Raw genomic sequence first — 12,405 nt, forward strand, 5'->3', positions numbered from 1 at the left:
TTGGGGTGCCTTGCGGCGGACTGGCGTCCCGTCCTGAGTGTGTCCCCTCCCCCTTTGGCCTTACGCCCTGTGTTACCGGGTAGGCTCTGGTTCCCTGCGACCCCGTATGGGGCAAGCGGTTCTGAAAATGTGTGTGTGTGTGTGTGTGTGTGTTTGATCCCTTTGTGTCAGAAAACATAATGGAACTTTCAAGAAAAAGTTTGTTGATCTATTTCCTGATATGTTATTTGTGAAATAAATTTTTCTTGTTCAGCCGTAGGAGACACTGAAAGAAGTACACTCAGACACATACAAATACTTTTTATGACAACATTGGCCGATGGGCGAGCCCTGGTAATTGGGTGTCTCTCCGATCACTCTCGATTGCCTGTTTTTGTTTGCCAAGCTCATACATAATTCATTACAGGGTGTAAAAACAGGCATGTTAGTAACTTTTCCACTTCTTGGTTCTTGGAACGTTCTTCTTTTTTGGTTTCTGCTCTTTTTGTGAAAGCAGAAGCAGCTAACACCGCACCACTTGCTGACCTCGCTGACCTCATCGTACATCATATCTTACTCATACAGGCACCACCTCACCCTGCACATGTTTGGTCATTTCTGGGTGTCACAACAAGCTTATTTCTTAGTACTTGTCCTACTTAGTTAAGTCACAAGGCATTCTAAGTTTACATTTTAATTTTTAAACATGTATAATCAAACCATACATTTAGGTCACATTTGGATCAAATTTAACACCATACATGAGATTAAATTTAGATGAAAATCAGACAGATAAGATGGGTATCTGTAATGGATACAGATGTTTTATCTGTTCATCTATATCCTCATGCAGCACAGTTGCACAGCACATAATGCTGGTGCCTCGCAGCTCCTGAGCTGCTGGTTCAGGTATAACTTTGAATGAGCTGCTTGCTCAGGTGTATGTTCAGTTGCATCTTAGGATGTGAAAGTTTATCTTCTCCCCCTTACAGAACCGAAAGATAGGTGTGGAAGAAAACAATGGTAAACCACTTCTGTCCCCTGCCTTACCACGTAAAGCATGCTATGAGTCAGGCTGAAGTCAACAACACTTACTTTTGTGTGTACCTTTTCAGTTGCAAACACAAGGAGAGAATACAAACTCACCAAGCAGCTCCAGAGCTGCGAAGCACTGGCATTATCTGCAGTGCCACAGTGCCTTCCACAAATTAACAAAGAAGCGCAAAAAAAAACAGTTCAAGCATAGCATTATACAAGCATAGTCAAATCATAAATACATTAGACTAAATTCTTATATCCCCATTCAGAATTATAGATACCTGTCATACCTTTTCAAGAAAGTCTGTTGGAAACCATTTTACACACACACACAGCCTGAAACCACTTGTCCCAAGTGGGGTTGCGGTGAACCAAAGCCTAACCTGGTAACACAGGGAACAAGGCTGGAGAGGGAAGGGAAACATCCCGGACAGGACACCAGTCCATTACAAGGCACCCCAATCAGGACTCAAACCCCAGACTCGCCAGAGAGTAGGTCCCAGCCAAGCCCACAGTGCCACCACACTCAGCAAACCATTTTATATAAAGCATAATTTGAAAGATAAAAGTCAAAACTCATCACTCTGGCAACATTTTGCAGACAAAACATGTTGCAGGTATCAAAATCATAATTAGCTTATATTTCCTTTTTTTTTTTTTTTCGAAAAACATTAAATATCTTGTCTTTGTACTGTTTTCAGTTAAATATGGGTAAAAAAGAGCATTTACAAAATCACTACTTTCTGTTTCTATTTGCATTTTACATACTTTCCCAACTTTTTTGGAAATGGGGTTTTAAGTCTTGGGGAGTACCTCTTTAATAGTGGGGTCCAGCTCAGTCAAGTATTTTATAGCCTCTATAACTTTACAAATCAGGTTGTTTCATTCTGTGGTATTTTTTTTTTTATTAAATTGATGCATAATCTAGGCATTCTGAGTTATCTGATGCTGGTTGCACATGATCCTCTATGCTCCTGGAGTACAAGTGAATTGACTTCTTGGGACAATAAGGACCAAAATTTGGTCTTAACGTGCTGTGTCTTGTTACTTCTATAGAAAATCTCAGCATCACAGTCCCCATAAACATCAGAATATTACAGAGGTGTTCAGCAAATTCAAGGCTTCAGAACTTTTACCTTATTGCCCCTGGAGCTGTGTAATACATTTATTGCTGGGTACTAGGTCTCCACAGGGTAGGGAGTGTCCATACTCTAAGCCAGAACAAAAGGCGAGGAATCATATATCTAAAAGATTACTCATTCAGGTCACAAGCATTTGCCAGCACTACCATCCGAGCCACTTATTGCTTCAATGGACACTACTGGATGGCATCAAGGATGCACAGACACAAACACAAGAACCAGGATCAGGTAAACAAATCCCAGATAAACATTATGTCCCTTTCTCTTTGATATCTCGGCTGTTATAGTGTATCTATGATTCACCAAGTTCTGGCCATCCTGGGCCGAGTAAAACCCTTCAGCTTGTTTTGGAAACATTCTGAGAGCCCACAATGAGATCAGTTGTTAACAACTTTCTGTCGACCAGTACCATTGGTTCAAGGAAAGATGCCAAAACAGGCACCACTAAAGTACTTTCCTAAGAGCTGCCTCCTGCTGCATTATCATTTACAATGTAACTAGTAGGTAGACTGTCTCAACCATGAGACTTTATGCTATACCCTAGAAGATACTATAGAAAGACAAAGAAAAGGATAAATCCAGTTGTCATCTGCAATTTCTGCCTAATTATCAGTTTGTCATAGTATGATAGAATAATTTATGCTGCTGGCTACGGCGGTCTCACACACACACACACACACACACACACACACACACACACACACACACACACGGCCACTGTGCCCTCCCATTACCAGATGATCTGGCGCCATCTTGTCTTTTACCCTGTGTTCCTGTCCCATATGTTTTAATGTTTGTGTTTTAATGTTTGTCTTCCTTCTGTCCTCAGAAACGTGCCATGTCCTCATCCTCAGCATCATCAGCCTTGTTTCAAAAACTAAATTCATGTTATGTAAACATATGAGCTGACTAATAAGAAATTGTCAGTAGCTTCCACCCATTCTAATTGTATTTAAGGAGTGTATAGTTTCTTTTTTCAGGGAGCCCTGCCTCCCCAGCACTGGTTTGAATGCTAAATAAAACTTCATTACTTTTATTTGCTGAACAGTGTTAAGCGCTAATTGAATTCGCTGCATTGGCTTCTGGTTACACTTAGAGTTACTTTTAAAATCCTACTTCTGACCTTTAAGGCAGTACATGGCATGCTCAGACTTACCTCTGTGATCAATAAGACCTCAGTAGGAGGGTGCACCTTTAGCTATAGAGTATCTAAACTCTGGAATAGTCTACCGTTACTGTCAGAAATGCCCCATTTGTCTCAGTCTTTAAATCCAGACTAAAGATTTACATGTTCACTCGGGCAAATCACTAAGAAATGTAATTCCACTTGGCTGTGTTTCTGCTCTTCCCACCTCTGTATCAAAATGTATTCAACTAATTTCTTTAAGTTATAAATTACTAACAGTTTCTTCTTGTTGAACACTGTTTTCGTACAATAAGATGGCTAGCGGTTACAGACACACCCCATGCTGACTGAAGATGATGAGCAACCGCCATGATGGATGACATGTACCTTGCTGAACTGGGAACTAAAGCTACCATACAGGAACAATGTTATTACCCCTAAACTGATTTAGAAGTTTTATTTAATCTCGAATGCCCAGGAGGGGTGGGCAGCCACTGGCACTTGGACCCCCAGAGGCTTTTTTTCTTTTCCCTCAACTTTAAGCTGGGAGTTTTTTATTCCTTTCCTTCGTGGTCAATAGGCATACTTATAGCTTTATAAAAGCATTGATAATGTATTATGCTAGTCTGTAATCAGCTGTGTTCTTTGTTTCTTTGCCTTATGCCTGTGTTCAAGCGGTCTGTGTCACTGCGTGAAAAGAGCGCTCTATAAAAATAAGTTGAATTGAATTCCCTGACAATACATTCCATGCATCTCCACTGAAACCTGTTAGCTCTTCTATTCTACACATCTCCATGATAGCCTCAGCTCTTCATCCCATAAAGGCTGATGTCCCTGGAACACATGCAAGAGTCCCCCTTGGTCAGTAAACCACACTGAAGTAGACTGTACTAACTCATATACTGGGAAAGATATGGCCCCGAGAAGCAGTTCTGTGTACTGGCAGATGACACTGTGTATCCTTTCCCTCATTTTGGACTTCCATAGGGACCATCCAGAAGACATCTTCACTGCCTTTGATGACTTGAAGCTAAAGCTGGTTGTAGAGGGAGGGCACCATGATGAACTCTATGATGCATGCCCCGCAAGAACAGCAAATTACCCTGTCTGCCAATACCTGTTTGTTTCTCTGCTCACTGATTTAGCATTCATTGATAAAGAACACCGCTGAAGCAGAACTGATGGTGACACATCTTGTAGAGTCTTGTACAGTGCCAACTTGGCTATAGTGGATCTACTCTGTCAGTCTAAGCACCCAGCTGTTCTTTTCCAAAATTATGTTTCTTGTTTTCTCTCTTTAGTTTGATCCTGCACTGTTTTCACTGTAGGAAAACTCCGTGCTTCTGCCCACCTCCACGTTACATCTGATGTTGCTGATAACTTGAATTAAATTTAATTTAATTCTGAGAAAATGAATTAGACAATGTTGACTTCAAAAGTGCCTTTTCCATCACAAATGCATTTTGTTTTACAAAATTAAACAGACCATCTTCTTTTGAAATAATTTAAAGAACACTTTCTTAATGTTGGTTACAAAAATGAAAAGAGTTGCAGTAACACTGCACACAAGATCTATTTAATCTCATGTGCAGCACACACACACACACACACACACACACACACACACACACACACTATCTAAAAGCGCTTGTCCCAAGTGGGGTCGCGACGAGCCGGAGCCTAACCTAGCAACACAGGGTACAAGGCTGGAGGGGGAAGGGACACACCCAGGATGAGACACCAGTCCATCACAAGGCACCCCAAGGAGGACTCAAACCCCAGACTCACCAGAGAGTAGGTCCCAGCCAAGCCCACAGTGCCACCACACCCCCATTATCTCATGTCCAGCTTGGAGCATTTAAATGAAAGCAGCCAGCTGCAGACATGCTACAGTTTGATTGGGAATGTTATGAACTAAACTGGTGAGTTGTGGATATCATTTAAGTTTTTTCCTCAAAATCATTCATTTATGGTACATTTTAACATACATTAGGTTAATTGTGTGGTGTTAAATTTGATCTAAACATGACCTAAATGTATGCTGTGATGACTGTAAATGTTTAAAATTAGAATGTGTGCTTAGAATGCATTGTGACTTAACCAAGTAAGACAAGTACTAACAAACAAGCTCGTTCTGACACCCAGAAGTGACCAAAGATGAGCAGGGCGAGGTGGTGCCTGTATGTGTAAGATAGGACATGAAATAAGATCAGTATGAGGTGTGTATTAGCTGCTCCCGCTTACACATAAGAGCAGAAACCAAATAAGAAAAGTTCAGAAAACCAAGAAGTGGAAAGTTACTAAATACGCTTGTTTTTACATCCTGAAATGAATTATGTATAAGTTTTGCAAATAAAAGAAGGTACCAAGGACTAATTGTGGAGACACCTGGATGACTGGGTCTCTCCCGTTAATACCGTTGCTTCTGAAAAGGGTTTTAGTCTGTCTCGGGTCTTTTCCTGTTTAATGTCTTTGTCCTGCGTGTTCTTCCTGAACATTGTCTGGCAAGTAAATTCAATTGTCCTGCGTGTGTCTAGGTTCCGAGTGGAGAGAAATTTTTTCTACAATTGCTTTCACATTTTTTCCTCATCTTGGTCATGAACCATGATCTATGATTCTGTATTGTTTTAATTATTTCATATAAAGCTTTTCATTTTAATTTCACCTGCAGAAGCGGAAGGAAACTTGTGATTAAATTACACCAAAGCATTTCAGCCGCTCATGTCCTGGATTTGGAAAATAAGATAAAATTAAATAAATTAGATAGTAAATAAATAAATAAAAAATTAAATATCTTTTAAAATGTCTATTAGACATTCTTATCTCAGTTTTTCATCTTGAGTGTTTAAATAAATTCATAAAGTTTTCTAATAAATCTAAAATTTAGCATAATACTGTTATTTATTGCAATCTCCATGTCAGTTATGAATATCAAATGCATTATAATTGCTGAAATGGGTCTCTCTCAATGTATTTTACAATACATTCATTTATTATAAGAATATAAAATAAAACACCTCTGAGAGGGATAGTGTTGTGAAAAATAGTGCAGGGTGGTGCAAGAGGACATGGGTTTGATGACCAATAGCCTTCATAAAAGAACTAAGATCTCATGGGATTCCAGCTGGTTTTTTCTGTTAATTGATTTTGTGAACAATCGGAAAAGGTAAATATAAAGAACGCAATTACTATTAGCATGATGTATACCACATCAAACAGTGCCAAGCACTTAACTGTTTTCAATTTGGGATATGTGAAATTTGAAACTGGGTGGGTAAACACTGTTACTGCGACCCCACAGATTTATTTTCTTTCCTTCCTTCTGTCTTCCTCTTCTCAGAAGCCAGTTGGATTACTCTACAGTAACAGTTGCTTATCACAGCCTGTAACATTGGATCATTCCCAATAACTTTATTCAGTATTTTGTCACACTGGTGAATAGAATGTTCAGTAAAAATAAACTGAATTGAATTATTATTATTAAAAAACACTTCACCAATTGCACCATCTGACTGTGATCATAAATAATAAATGCTACTCTGGGAGTACTGCTGGAGTTAAATTTGACCTTTGCATGACATTGTGTCTGCCAGCAGCCAAAGGGCCAGACTTTTCTTATTTATTTATATTTCATGCTTTATTGTTCCGCACATGATGAGGTGATGAGTTACTTTATTGTCATTCTATGAACAAAATTTTGTGTGGCAGCCCTCAGAACAACAGCAGCAGAAAGAAAGAACACTTAAAATAAATAAATAAATAAATAAATAAATAAGTAAGTAAATACGGAATGCCCTCAGAATGAAAGTAACTGTAAAGTAACTGAGATCGGTCATGTGTTCTGATAGCTACTGTTGTACTGAGGGAGAGCCGAGCTGCTGCATCTGCACGTGCCGCTATCTTGCCCTTTCCGAGTCCTACATTGCGTGCATGCAAACTATTTTTTTTTTCCACTGGAGGGCACCAGTAATACAATGTACCAGCAGGTTCACTGTTGACTCAATTTAAAAATTACTGGAAATTTTGTAACCCCCGAGTACTGATGTGGTGAAATGTATCAAAAGTAGGTCCACGTCAGGCAAATTGTGGCATTCTGTGTAATCAGTGGCTATGATACCACCACAGGGCATCAAGACAAGTCAGAAAGGAAAGGGAGTAGCTACCACCAACATGACAACAGCTATAGCTTTATTATGTTCTTAGGTAACAAGCATGAATGCAGCAAGGTCAAGAAGCAAGTTTTAAGTCTAGATTTAAAGGCTGAAACTGAAAAGACATTTCTGATACTACACGGTACACTAGACCGGAGTTTTGGTGCGAGTTTTGGTGCTATGTGGGAAAAGGCACCTGGCATTGTAATGGTTCATGGTCCCCTTTGGGCTCAAAGATACCAGGTTTGAATCCTAGCTGTAGTTGTAGTAGTCTTGAGCAAGATACTTACCCCAAATTGCTCCAGTAAAATATCCAGTAAAAATTATCTAGCTATATAAAAGCGAAAATAATTGTGAGCTGCTTTGGAGAAAAGTGTCAGCTAAATGAATAAATGTAAGGCATGCCCTCTTACTGACATCTTATTAATTGTAGGCACATTAGATTTCCAGCCTCTACAAATTGTTTAAAAAAAGATTTTTGAATGTGAGCATTAAAAATGTCACTGACGCATGCTGGAACAAGGCCGTTAGCTGCCTTATTTCTTAAGAGGAGAATTTTAGAATCTTTTCTGAAATTAACTTGAAGCAGTGTAATGACATCAGAACCATTGTTTATATGGTCATAGTTCCTGGTTCTAGTGACAATCCTAGTAGCAGAATTCTGAATGATATGTAGGTGATTTGGGCTGTAATGTGAAAAGCCCATTAACAAAGCACTGCAGTTGTCAGTTCTGCTGGAAGAAAAGGAGCAGTCCAGCTTTTTGACATCTTGTATGGAGAATATGTTTCTCAACAGGAGGAAGAAAGACCTAAATAATGCAGCAAAATTAGAGCCAAAGGGTACATTAGTATCAAATAATATATTCAGACTTCTAATACAGTCAAAGAATTAAAAATTTAGAGCACATGTTTACTGTCCTCACCTACCAAAAGTATGTAATTTTTCCCTCCATTTAGAGTTAAAGGTATAGCTTATAGTTAAAGGTATAGTTTATCCTCTGTTGAGATTGAATAAAGAAATTAAATGAAGACAAAACAAGTCAGGGCTCATTAGGCCCTACTAGGATACATAAAGCTGAGTATCATCAGGACAGCAATGAAAGTTAATATCATGTCTTAATCAAACCAGTTAAAACTTAATATTATGCCCATCTCATTAGTTTTGATGTCTACCTACTGCCTGCTAATATCATTCAGAGAGTTATTGCTGCTAAATCCTCCTTTTTTTCTAAATTTGGGACATAAAACATAAAAAAAGTAAGTTAGCCCTAATTAAATTACTCTTGATTTCATTTTGAGATCCCATAAAGACTGATAGGGAGAGAAATAAGGTAATCATTGGGGCTTCTGGTTTAGTTTTAATGCTGATCCTTTCACTTGCTGGAGTGATTTATGTAACATTTCACTGATTTTTCACCTAGGATGAAGACTGGACTCAGGTTTTTTTTTAAAATTAAATGCTGGATTTATTTATATGAACACCAGACCAAAATATGATACTCAAAAAAGGCAGAAAGAAAATGATCAAAATACAGAGACTCTGCAGAACTACAGAATTGTGGTTGTGGTCAGTAAAAATATAGAGACTGTAGAAAAACTACAGAAGTGTGGTAGTGATCTGTTGGTCTGTCTAAACTAAATCCATTTCTCCTGTTCCCCATATGAAAAAAGCTGCTTAAATTTCCTATTATCATATCAATTTACAGCATTATTAATGCTTCAGTTTCCATCTGAGATGGGTATATGCAATTTTATGTTTGTTATTATTATTATTATTATTTTATTTTTTATAGAGCGCTCTTCTCACGCAGTGACACAGAGCGCTTTAACACAGACATAAGGCAAAAAAAACAGATACAAACAAAGAAAATGGTCAACTAATGGCTACCATAATAAAGAACTTATAATAGAGCTATAAGTATACTTACTGGCCACCGGGGAAAGGAACAAAAACTCCCAACTGAAAGTTGAGGGAGAAAAAACCTCTGGGGGTCCACGGGCCAGTGGTAACCCACCCCTCCTGGGCATTCTAGAAAATAACAATTTGTAAGCCAGTGTTTAACAAGTAATTATAATGTTGGTGAATGGCATCTTGGATCCCCGACTCGGCATGGAACGTCTCGATCGTCACGGCAGATGGACATTATCCTCTATCAGCATGGGATTCGTCTGTCACCACTGGCCAGCCTCCTCAGGTCTTATGCAGCGAGGTAGTGCTCAACGGGAAGATAGGACAGAGTTAGTAATTTGTTACTTAAGTAAATTTAAAATGCATTTTTGTAAAGGTGATAAAATAAATAATAATAATAATAATAATAATAATAATAATAATAAATTGTATCCTAAGATACAATAATTTACCCGTTTATGTATGACAATTGTAACCACTGTGCAACCTGCTGCCCCAGCTAAAGTCATATCATTACATCATTTATTTTCCATTTAGGTGACATTTCATCCAAAGTTATTTACAACTGCCTTACAACTACCACTTTAAACAAAATATGTTTAACAAAATGCATTTATACTACAGAAATGCAAGATAAATGCTGTAAACTGAAAGGCAATAAAGCAGTAGGACTGAGATTTAAACAACTTGTAAATTGCAAGTCTTTTCCTTAAATATTACACTACTGACTGATTTTATAGTAGTCTAGCTACATAATGGTTCATTTAAGATGTTAAAATTTGACAACAGCAACCACTGGCTTGAATACAAGGGAAATAGTTTACTGCAGCAAGCTAAAAGTTGTCTGAATAAACTAAATAAGTGATATTCCATTGCTAATGGGATTAACTGATATTATAATGTATAATTGATATGCTGGATAAAAGGTATGCAGAGCTGCTTACCTAATTAGTGAATAGTTGGCAAGCTAGCAACAGGGCTAAGGAGTACCTGTAGGTTTACAGCAACATCTTTTTTTTTAGAGTAGATGTGGACTTAGTGCACACCAAGACTGAGATTTATTTGTAGACAAGGATGACAACATGCAGCATGTCTGAAGTGCAGGTACCACAGGAATGTGTTGTCAGTGTGTTTAGGTTATATTGATTTTCAGGTCAATATACTGTACTTACTGTTCAGCTTTACCATAAAACCCGGAAAACAACATTAAACTAAAATAAATGTCAAATGAATTCACAGAATTAGTACTCAATAATTTTTTTCATTATCACAGACCAACATTTGTCATAACACTACTGTAAGTGTAGCCTTTTAACTATATGTTAATGGTTAATTTACCAAAATAAAACAGTGAACTTCCAAAAAATATCTGTGTACTGTTGTAGGTGAATTCACACAATTAATTAATTAATCAACATAACATTAATAATCAACATAACAATGAACATTAACAAATATCTTCTTTCTTTTCATTCTGCTGTAGATGCATCCATGATATACTGTGTTGTCCTCCTCATAGCAGATGTTTAGATTAAGGGTTCACATTTTTCCATTTCTATGTTGGATATTTCACAATAGTAAATGAGACTAAGTATCTTAATTGATGAATTTCACCTGAAGTCACTGTCAGGCTATAACAGCAATAACCAGGAGGGCCAGAAGTGTGATATGTCTCCTGTTGGGCCAGCCATAGCTAAAGTTCTTCTAATAGCAGCAATTGATTTTGGAAGAAAATGTACTCAGTAACTGGAATTATAGAACTGTGATAATACATTTAGAAAAATGTTACTTTCCATCTTGGTTTAGAGATTACTGGAGGGCTTGCAGCTGCTTTTGAAAGGTGTTTTTTAGCCCCCCAACCACAATGTACTCTGAGCAGCTGAAACTGACTTTAAGCTATGTATGAACAGAGTAAGCAGTGCATACACATAGAAGCAGGAGGTTATGCAAATGATAATGAAATTTAGTTGAGCTCAGTGTATACAAGCAGGCTATATGTGTGAGTGTCACAGAGTGAGTGTGTTTCACTGATGCATGGATGAGCAACCCCCATTATAAGTAGTGTATCTAGCAGTATAGTCACCTTGGTGAATAACGTGTGGGCTAGTAACACTACACAGTATCCGTTGTAAGTTGCTTTGGACAAAAGCGTCTGCTAAGTGAATAAATGTAAATGTAAATGTATACATGGAAATATATTGAATACATTTAATTTGCCAAATTGTTTTTGTCTAGGATGGAATCTGGGATCCTCAAGTAACAGCAGTGGTAATGGTTTGGTTTCTCATGAGACAATTAAAGATCAGTTTAAAGGAAACTTCTAAATATTTAAAAACCATTGACAGCAATTGATCATGTGAGTGTTTTCCCAAGATGGCTACTTCCAGAGAGCTAACACTTTAATGTTTTTCTTCTCTGTATTGGTTTAAGTTACTATAATTGACTGAACTAAAAGGATTATCAGATTGTTTTCTTCAAAACACTGTCAGAAATGGAAAAGAACTATACAGAGTTCTGAAAAAAGATCAGTACAAATTATACAATCAAATAAGGGTGACACAGACATATCTGAGCTCTCTAATGAAAAACAGATTGAGTCTCTACGCACTCATTCTGTCACCAGCCAGTTCACCCGTCAGAAGTTGATTTCGTAAACTGGAGATGAAAGATGAGAGAGATACCTGGCTAAATGTTATCTGTTTAAGTGAGCCGTGAACGAACTATAAAAGATCCGTCTGACCAAATGACGGGATGAAAGCTTAGCTTGCAGAGCTGGATGATGTCAATGTTGCACCTATGAAATTAAAACTCACTAACAATTTAATCATATAAATTGCTTTGAAATTATACTGCTGGCACTGAACAGTCAATCTCTGCTTTGGAGGATTTGCAGGAATCACAAGCTAAATGCTACTCTGCAATGAAAAGCAGAGGTACACCTAGTGAAACTGGACGAAGTGGAATATAAAGCCTGCTGAAAAAAATCTGAAAATTGTGGGATTACAGGAGAATGTTGAAAGAAGCACCTTTCCCAGATTATGACAAATTGCTATCCTGGGT

The sequence above is a fragment of the Scleropages formosus genome, chromosome 5 (assembly GCF_900964775.1).
Source record: "Scleropages formosus chromosome 5, fSclFor1.1, whole genome shotgun sequence".
NCBI lineage: Eukaryota > Metazoa > Chordata > Actinopteri > Osteoglossiformes > Osteoglossidae > Scleropages > Scleropages formosus.